We start from the raw sequence: 10,144 nt of genomic DNA, 5'->3' as shown, positions 1-10,144 counted from the left end.
CCTCGTGAGATACTTGGGCATATTGTCACCCTTCTCGCATTTGATGTTTCTGAGTTTATCTTTGAGCGCCAGCTTCCTCTGATCACTTTTGCTTTGGAATAATTCTGTTAATGATTTCCACATCAAATATGGAGTAGCCTTTCCATGGAGGTTGGACACAATGTGATCCCTCGCGCCCTCCAACAGAATTCTTCGACATTTTGTGGTCTTCTTTTGCCAAGCATCAGCTTGAGTAGCATCAGTAGGCTTTGGGACATCCATCTCTATGAACTCCTTTAGCCCGTTATCATCCAATACTACCTCCATCCTGTCCTTCCATGCAATATAGTTTGAGCTGCCCTCAAGAGCATACTCCAATCGCAATCCTGTGAAAGACATTGTTGCGTTGTCACCAAGAAAACACTGCTGCAAATTCGAATTCCACCAGCAACCAACTCAACCGCCTCAGATCTAAGATTCATGAGAACACAATATTTCTTGTACAGAGATCGACTGTACGGGCATTCACCAGATATTTCACCTTCCAAAAGAAGGATGAATCCAGAGGCTACCTGGCCCGATTACAGACTCTGCCTGAAGAAATAGAATGTAAACACTTCCTGAATAGTAGATCAAATGATCAACTTGGCTCCAATACCATGTAGAAATTTTGAATAATAAACACATATTCAACAGAGATTATCCTGATCATGTACTATTGCAGAATACATACACAATACATAAGCTCCTCTACGTTGATCATCAATATAGCAGCATCAATAACAATAAAACATCAAGAGCATTCACACATTAACATAGTATGTAACCCGGGGAAAGCATCTCACTAAAAACCCCACACTATCTGTATATTAATGATTGAGAACATGTAACATTACAAAGTAAAATTCTTATCACAAGAAATCTAGTACCAGCTCCACCTGTTACACACAATACAGCTCAGATATGATCCCCAAATCTATTCCACTACTTGCCTGCCTCCACAGCTCAATACCTGCTCAAGAATTGATGAGAATGGTTTACCAAACTTGTATTTTACCTGCAAAGAATCACTCACACTGTGAAAGACATGAGCACAGGCTACAATCACTTGGTATTGTCCAATTCATTGGCATACTCAATCCCTTTGATTGTGCAAATCATCATGCACAACTATAGTCACAACTGATAGCAATCTGATCCTCTAACACTTGTCCCTGCTGAACTGAACATGCATTGACATGCAACTGAGTTAACTAATGTATTCTTCAGTTGCATTATGAGTTAATAACTTGTGAATTAATTAATAACTAATTCACCCAACTCATCTCTAGTCTATTTGCCAGTTAGACTAAATACAACCAGTTTAACAAAGCTAAACTGAACACAACTCCATCAACTGCACCTCCAGTCCACTAAACTCAACTCACTTGAGTTCTAACTGAAGTCCTGCATGTAAAGATCAGTCATCCCATAGATAACCACGTATTTCCTTCTGGGATCTGCATGTACCACATCCATAGCTCATCATGAAGTGCTCCAAGAGAATAAGATTAAGTTTATAGTCCAAATATTATTATGAAACAATAATATTTGACTTTTCTATATTTAGACTGAGCAGTCACTCCACTGTGATCTAAAAATAGAAGTCCATCTATTTTTGCCAACTTGACCAATCATCCATAAATAGCAACCTGCAATCCATAGACATGATCCATATGTCTAAAAATAGACATAGTCTAAAAATAGACTTGCGCCAAAAATAGCCTACGGGCCCACTTAGTGAAGGCAACTCTTTTCACTAAGCTTCATCATCTTGTTGCAATCTCAACAAATCGATCTGCCCTGGAATAAAAAAGAGATACGATCATTCAATGGTAAGATGAATTTTCTACGTCGCTTTGTGCCTAATCTTGCTGAACACCTAAGAGAAATGACCAACATGCTTAAGAAGGAAAGCCAAGTGAAATGGACGGAGGAAGCTGTAAAATCTTTCAATTTTGTCAAATTGGCTCTTTCTTCAGCTCCAGTTCTAGTAAGCCTAGACTACACTTAGGATTTCATATTTTTTTCATTTGCTTCGGAGCACACTATGGCAGCAGTATTATTGTAGAAAAGAGATGATCATGAAAGACCCATTGCATTCTTCAGCAGGGCTATAAGAGATGCAGCTTTAAAGTAAAACATCATTGAGAAGCAAGCCCTGGCACTGGTGAAGGCATTGAAGGATTTCCGGGTATATATTCTACATTCTCATATTTTGGCCTATGTTCCTAACGCTGCTGTAAAAGATGTTTTAGTGCAGACCGATCCGGAAGGAAGAAGAGGCAAATGGATTGCAACCTTGCTGGAATATGATGTGGAAATAAAGCCCACAAAGCTAGTCAAAGGACAAGGGTTGGCGAAGTTAATGTCTGAATCAAATTTGCACGCTTTGGACATAAATCTGATTGCTGCTATGTCTGATGAGAATGAGGAAGGATCGTCAATTCAGGTATCTGAAATGTTTACTCTTTCTCCATGGTATTCAGATATCATATATGTGCTCAAAAATCTATCACCACCACCCGGCATGACTAGAAACAAAGCGAGAACACTCAGGTTGAAGGCTGCCAAGTTTTGCATTCTAAATTTTGCGCTGTATTGGAAAGATCCCGGTGGCGTTTTGTTGAATTGTTTGGTGGAAGAGGAGGCAAATAAATTCATGGATGATTTCCACGGAGGAGAGTGTGGTGGTCACCTTTTTTGGAAGTCAACAGCAAATAAAATTCTAAGAGCAGGGTACTATTGGCCGACATTGTTTGCTGATGTGTATAAGATGGTCAAGCGCTGTCATAAGTGTCAAATTTTCGAAGGAAAACAAAAGTTACAGCCTTTTCCACTTAAGCCTATTGAGGTGAGCGCTCCTTTCCAGCAGTGGGGGTTGGATTTCATTGGTGAAATTCATCCCACTTCTTCTGGTCAGCGTAGATGGATCCTCACAGCGACAGATTATTTCAAAAAATGGATTGAGGCAACTCCCACTAGACAAGCTACAGATGCAATAATCATTTCATTTCTTGAAAATAACATCTTGTCTCACTTTGGTTGTCTGAATAAGTTAATCACCGATAATGCAGCAGCTTTCAAATCAAAAAGGATGGTAGAATTTTGTCATAAATATCACATCATTTTGGGTCACTTAACTGCCTATCATCCGCAAGGCAATGGATTGGCAGAATCTTCGAACAAATCATTGGTCAACATCATCAAGAAGCTATTGGAAATAAATAAAAAGAGCTGGAATAAGAGGTTGGTCCATGTGCTTTGGGCAGATCGGATCAGTCAAAAAAAATCCATTGGTATGTCACCGTTTGAGCTTGTTTATGGAGTTGATACAATATTTCCTACCTCTCTCGCTACCACGGTAGTCAGACTTCTTCAGGAGGCTGACAGTGAAGAAGATCCCATGCAGAGAAGGTTGAATCAAATGGTCCACTTGCAGTAGACAAGAGAAGAAGTCTTCAAGAATACATCCAAATTGCAAGAGAAGATAAAGAAAATTTATGACAGAAAAGCAAAGGCAGATAAATTTCAGTTGGATGATGTGGTGCTAAAGTGGGATGCAAGGAATGAAGAGAAAGGTAAGCACGGAAAGTTCGAGAATCTTTGGAAAGGTCCTTTCCAGATTGCAACATATAACGGTTAGAATGCCTTTCTTCTGAAGGAAATGAATGGGGAAGATTGTCCAGGAGGGCCGATCAATGGTCAGCTACTCAAGAGGTACCACTGCTGATTTATTAACGCTACTTCCACTGTCAATGTAAATACCATTTTTATTTCAGTTTGGTTTGAGTTTGTCAAGTTAGTTTTTGAGTCATTTCAATGTCAAGTTTGAGTCAATTTTTTTGGTCATTTCAGTTCATCAATGAGTCAGAGTCTTGTGTTGTTTGTCGAAATGATGACTCCATAGCCCAATGGACGAAAGGCACTGTCTAGCTCTTCCAAAGATCTGCTTTTCTTGGCACCTCCAAGGAAGCTACTATCCCCCATTGGAGCCAATGTTAGAGTCGGTCTGGTCAGTCCTCCATCAGAGATCAAAACTCTTTATGCATTTCATTTTTAGGTATCCCACTCCATTCACTCAGCTACATTCCGCTAGGGGCATGCCATAATCTGACGGAGAAGTTCATGCTAGTCATTTCCCCTCATGTCTGGCTCCTGTTGGCTTAGGTCTTTTGTCAATGATCACCAAAGTCCATGACAGTCAAGGTATAGTCCTTTAACGGACAAAAATCATTTTTGGTCGTTAGGTCTAGGGATTAATCAATTTGGTCTTTAAATATGTCCAGTAAAGCCATGCAAGCCAGAGTGATGCCTGTACAAAGTAATGATTCATAGAGTTTCATCGTCATATTGATAAACTTCGACTGTTCTTCAAAACTCTGTTTTGAAGAAAAGTCAAACAGTGTTATTGGTGATAAATTTTTCAAAAGGGTCGACAGTTGATTTCTTCAGGTGAAATCATGGTTTCCATGGCCAAATGCTCTGTCATGCAATCCCCACAAAGAATGTCGAAAATTTCATCATTTGAGCCAAAATTCAGATGAAAAGTAAAAATCAAGGTTGTATTAAAGTCAGTGAAAAAAGTGTCAAACATGACATTAGAAAAGTGGGTTTTTTGAAAAATCAAATTTAAATCATGACCTCCAAGTATTTATATACAAGTTTCCACCAAATTCAAGGTTATTGTGCAAATCGATAGCTTAGGAAGACATTGCAAAGTTCTTGGGTGTGCATCGTAGTGTTTGGAGCAAGTTGGAGGAAGTTTCAGGAGCGCGATGCACACAGGTAGGAGCGCAGCGCACACACCGGGCGCGGTGCACACAGAGCCCACCCGCAATGTAAATTTCTAACCAGCGCGATACACACCTAGAGTGCAGTTCACTGGGCTTTGCGCGCAGTGCACAGAGACAAAGCACCCAAAAATTCACCAAACTCCCTCAAATCTTTTGTGAAGCTCATCAATTTGCAAGGTAGGCTTTGAAACTCACTTGTTCATCAACTTTGACAAAAGATATGGTGATATATGCCTATGATCGAAATACAACAAAACTCTTAAAGCAACCACAAGAAAGCACAACGGGCCATTTTGCTAGGGTTTTGCAATTGTGTTGTTGATGCCAAGGTCTCCTTTTCCCTGCCCTGCCACTTTTCCTTATTCCCCTATTGCAGTTTCCTATTATCACTACCCTAACACTACCAAACTCATATTCCCTTCCCCTCCTCCTATTGGTCAATACAAACCCTAAAACCCTACCTTGCCAAAAACCCAAAACCTACCCTATCAAAATACCCAAAACTCCCTACATATCCCTAAACAAAATTTTCCTATAACCCTTATTCCCATTACATTACTCCCCTCCTAATACTCCCTTTGTTTCATTGTTCCCCTTGGTGGAAGATATCAAAACAACACCCAGCTTCACCATCATCAAAGGGGTAGCCTAAATACAGTTTATAAATAGCAGTCATGGCATCTGAGGTTTCATTAGAGTATGAGGTGGAAACTCACAGTGATACCGCTTCAGGAGAACGGGCCCCCGAGAGACATCACAGGAGTGGAAAACATGTTAGGGATGAGCCAAACACCCTCACTAAGTTGCAGGCATGCCCTCTTGCTATGTCATGTTTCCAGCACCTAGCATGCTTTGAATTTTGTCAAAGGGTGGCAAATGTTAGAGTTCATCATGAGTTGGCCCATCTTTTCGTGCTTCACCTACATGGAGGTCAGTCTATCTTGGCCGAGGTCACCTTCACATTGACACCAGAAACTATCTCAGTGGCAACAGGCATACCAAATGTTGGAGAACAGTGGTATAATAAGAAGAAGGTGGATAGAGTCACCTTCACATTGACACCAGAAACTGTCTCAGTGGCAACAGGCATACCAAATGTTGGAGAACAGTGGTATAATAAGAAGAAGGTGGATAGACATCATTATGAGCCTTACATTAAGGCCAGTTGTTTGAGGTAGCTCACAAGAGTCTTCCCATTCATATTTTTGAAAGATGAGTATGCTCTACTCATGAAATTGATCATGAAGTACTTCAGTTGTGAGGGGAGGTTTTCTCGCCTTTATGCCTATCACATCAGGTTTCTCATGCACTTTACCAGGGTGTGGATGATGAACCTCCCATTTTTCATTTCTGGGAACATAGAGAGGATGAAAATTTTCATGCAGCATAAGACCCCTCAACAGCAGCTAAACAGTGTTTATCACTCTGCTCTTATCCGAATTTTAGTGGATCATCAGTTGGGATTGCAGGGCATTGCTTGGGAGGACTTCATCTTCTGTGACTTCTTCAGCACTCCACAGGCACTATCAGAGGCAGAGCATGAGACATGTGGTCCTTCTCATCAGTATGAGCACCATGAGGCCGCTACTATGTCAGTATTCATCACCTATCATAGAGGCAGTAGACATTTGTTTGCAGCGGCAAAGCGAGTGTTATCTCCACCTGGGGTGGAAGGGGCCTCACTTCCGACATCGACGACACAAGAACAGGATAGAGGTGAGGGGCCTTCAGGAGAGCCATCAGGTGAACGAGAGACTGAATTCGTTCTCCTTCATGATGATGAGGCAGATGCAGAACCGACAAATGCAGTGCTTAGAGAGATCATCCAGGAGCAGCAATCAGAGATTGAGGCCTTATCCCTTGACTTGGATAGGACCAAGTGGAACATGAAGTACCTGGAGCAGAGAAACAAACAGCTAGAGGATCAGCAGGCAATCATGGAGCTGCAAAACATTTGTGAGCATCGCCAAGCTGCTCAAAGGAGAAGAGTTGAGCTCACATCATTGGAGCAAGAAATCAATGAAGATCGGGAGGCCAATCTCGAGAGAGTCAACATGCACTTGGAGAGGCTGCTCGACAAGGCCGAAAAGGACCTTGCTTTACTAAGACACATGGAATTTCATTACAGGGCACGAAACATGAGTGCAAAGGCCCGAATAAAGAGTTTGAAGGTGAAATTAAGGAAAGCAACAAGAAAGGCAAAGGAGGAAAAAGCGAAATATCAGCTTTGAATCTTGGCTGAGGCTTCCTTAGCATAGCATAACACCACATAGAGAACCTCCAGCCCAAATTTCAAGGAATTTGGGGAAATTTTGGTCACATGACAAATTTTTGGGCAAAACACAGGATTTTTCTCCCTGATGTGGCGCTGCGCTAAAAATTGGGAGCTCCAAATAAATAATGGTTTGCATATTTGGATTCAGCATGAAAAATCATGACTAATGGTACTTGGACAAGAAATTTGGGCAAGATCTGAGTCTCTAGGAGGTCAAAAACACCTAAAAAGTGACCTCTCTACCCCTATTTTGACACACAGGAAGCAGTCTTGGGAGAATGAAGATTTGGAGGGGAAAATGAGCACCAAATTCAAAAATTCCAGTTGGGTTAGAAAGTAGACAGGACAGGCTTTCCAACAAGCCCACTTGGGCACATTTTGGACACCCAAAATTGCCCTAAAATAGGCCCCAAAGTAGCGCGGTGCACAGAGAAAATGGCGCAGCACACAGAGGAAAAATTGCCAAATTTGCTTCCGTTTCACGAAATTTCGATTTGCGACTTCTCCAAGTGGGCCCGCTCATCTACATTTCAGTTTTTTGGCACCTAAGGTGGCATTTAAAGCATTTTTTCTCCATATTGGCTTCTATCCAAGTGGCGAAGGAAGGAAAACGGTCACCCAAGCCATTTGTCATGTTTGTAATGCCGCACCTGTAGCTGATGGTTGGCTCTTCATCTCCATTTTGTAATGATTCGAGTAACTCCCCAACCCTTGGGCGTTCTATCTCTTCATGGAACATTCTATATATTTTATGCAAGCTATTTGCAAAGGGTTGGTTGGATTTTAACTTCTGGGAGACTGTGGGAAAGAAACTCTGTTACTTCACTGTATATTTTTGATAGAGAATTAATGAAAGGCAGCGGCTCTGTTTCATGAGATTCATGTGGTTGTGAGTGTAGCAAATGTGTCTCTTATGTTTCATAGTTCAATTCATGTTCATTTCCAGTGAAATTTTCTGAGTTAGATAAGGTAGAATTCAATTTTATTACTCTGCCTGTGGGAAAATTCATGTTCAGTGTTCTTTCTTCTATTGAAAAGGATTCATGTACTTATTCCCTTTTCACTTTCCTAAACAATCTTTCCATTCCGCATTATTCCGAACTAAATTGCTACACTTTCCGCCTGTCTTGCCTCACAAAGTAATCTGTGCCTTTATATTAAATTCTCTGTTCTTTGCTGACCGTTGGTCCCATACCATCCCAGAAGCTCATTCATTCATAAAAATTGTTTCTTGTATATCTATTTGCTTACTAGCCTAAGATTAATATCTCACTGTAAGTCATCTCAGATCATTTTTGCTTATCTATTCACTGAGCGCAACTCGAAGAAGCCCTCTCCTGTTTTGGTAGGGCTAGCTACCAGACTGAGCGTGGTTTGTGGTTACCCTGAATTTTGCCTTCCTTCAACCTAGGGCAGATTTAGGTGCTAACAGGTGTTACTGTTGAAGAACATAGAGTCATTCTATAGCTATGATGATAATCTGGACATTAGTGAAGATGATGTGTGGATGAGAGTTTTTGTCCAAAGCCTAGATGGGGAGGCTAGAAAATGGTTTAGAGAACTAGCCCCAAGATCTATAACAGATATTGAAGCTTTAGATGATGCATTCCTAAAACATTGGGTGGATAAGAAGGATCTCCTCTACTACCACACTGAGTTTGGGAACTTAAAGAGACAAAATGGTGAGTTGTTGTCTGATTTTAATAAGAGTTTAATCGCATTTACAACAAGATACCAGCTAAAGTAAAACCCACTACTACCTCTGCTAAACTCACTTATGTTAACGCTTTTGACTCTAACTTTTGCCTATTGTTGAGAGAGAGGCGATGTGCTACTTTGGCTGACATGCAGGATGCAGCCTTGGAAGTAGAATCAAACATCATGGATGCAGAGAAACTCAAGGGGAATGTTGATAGAAGAAGATAGAGGGGTGAGTCTTCGTCATCCTTTGATCCTAAGATAGATAAAATGACCAAAATGATCGAGTCATTAGCCTCCGAAATCTCCAAATTAAAGCTTGAGCAGTAGCTAGGGAAAGGAAGAGTGCCTAATACCTTTGCTCCTAGAAATCCAAATGCAAATCCATATAGAAGAAATAATGAGCAATTGCATATTTTGCAACGAAACAAAGATGCAAATGAAGGCCAAAGGGTGCGGGCTCCTTTTCAAAATACAGTCATGGAAGAAGAGCAGTTTGAAGAAGAGGATGAGATCCATTGTCTAGAATACAAAGGCAATGCCCCCTTTTTGACCTCAGCTACCTATGAAAGGTCATTATTCAATGATAAGATTAACCAAGAATGGAATGGTGAAGCTATTCTACAAAATGTAGATCAGCAAAGATATAATTTGAGGACAAAGATAAATAATACCAAGGAAAATCCTCTTCAAAAAGTTGTTGTCCCTATAGTATAGCTAGCAATTAGAAGTTAATCCCAAAAACCTTAATGTTCCAGCTCATGAGGTAAGAGGTCTTGAAAAGTCCCCTTCTCCTTTTAATTTTCAATCAAAAATTCAGAAGCTAAGGATACCTATGCCTCTGATTGAACTACTAAAGAATGACTCCTTCAAGAGATCCATCCTTGAGGCACTTGAGCCTATAGCCATCCAAGCCTCCGCTAACTGTGTGAATCCCCAAGATGACAAGCGAGCTATTATTCTCGGCCCAATAATTGAACATTGTGAAGGCAGCTCCCGATCATTCTGCATCTCTCTGACTATTCATGATAAAATCCTTCACAACTGCCTTTTGGACAGTGGAGCTAGCCATAATCTAATGCTCAAGGCTATCATGGATGAGCTGGATCTGGACATTACCAAGCCTTATCATGACTTGTTCTCTTTTGACTCTAGAAAAGTGAAATGTCTAGGATTAATCAAAGACCTAGCCATCACTTTGTCCCAGCTGCCCATGAAAAGCATGCTGATGAATATTTTGGTAGCAAATGTACCCCCTAAGTTTGGCATGTTACTTTCTAGAGGTTGGATCAAGAGACTAGATGGATCATTACAAAATGATCTGTCTTATGCTACTGTCCCAATTTTCGGAGGTGAG

The sequence above is a fragment of the Pinus tabuliformis genome, chromosome 1_1, assembly GCF_031772625.1.
Source record: "Pinus tabuliformis cultivar Carrire ecotype Pingquan chromosome 1_1, CPIR1, whole genome shotgun sequence".
In the NCBI taxonomy this organism is placed as follows: Eukaryota; Viridiplantae; Streptophyta; class Pinopsida; order Pinales; family Pinaceae; genus Pinus; species Pinus tabuliformis.
This window is presented reverse-complemented; position numbering follows the sequence as displayed.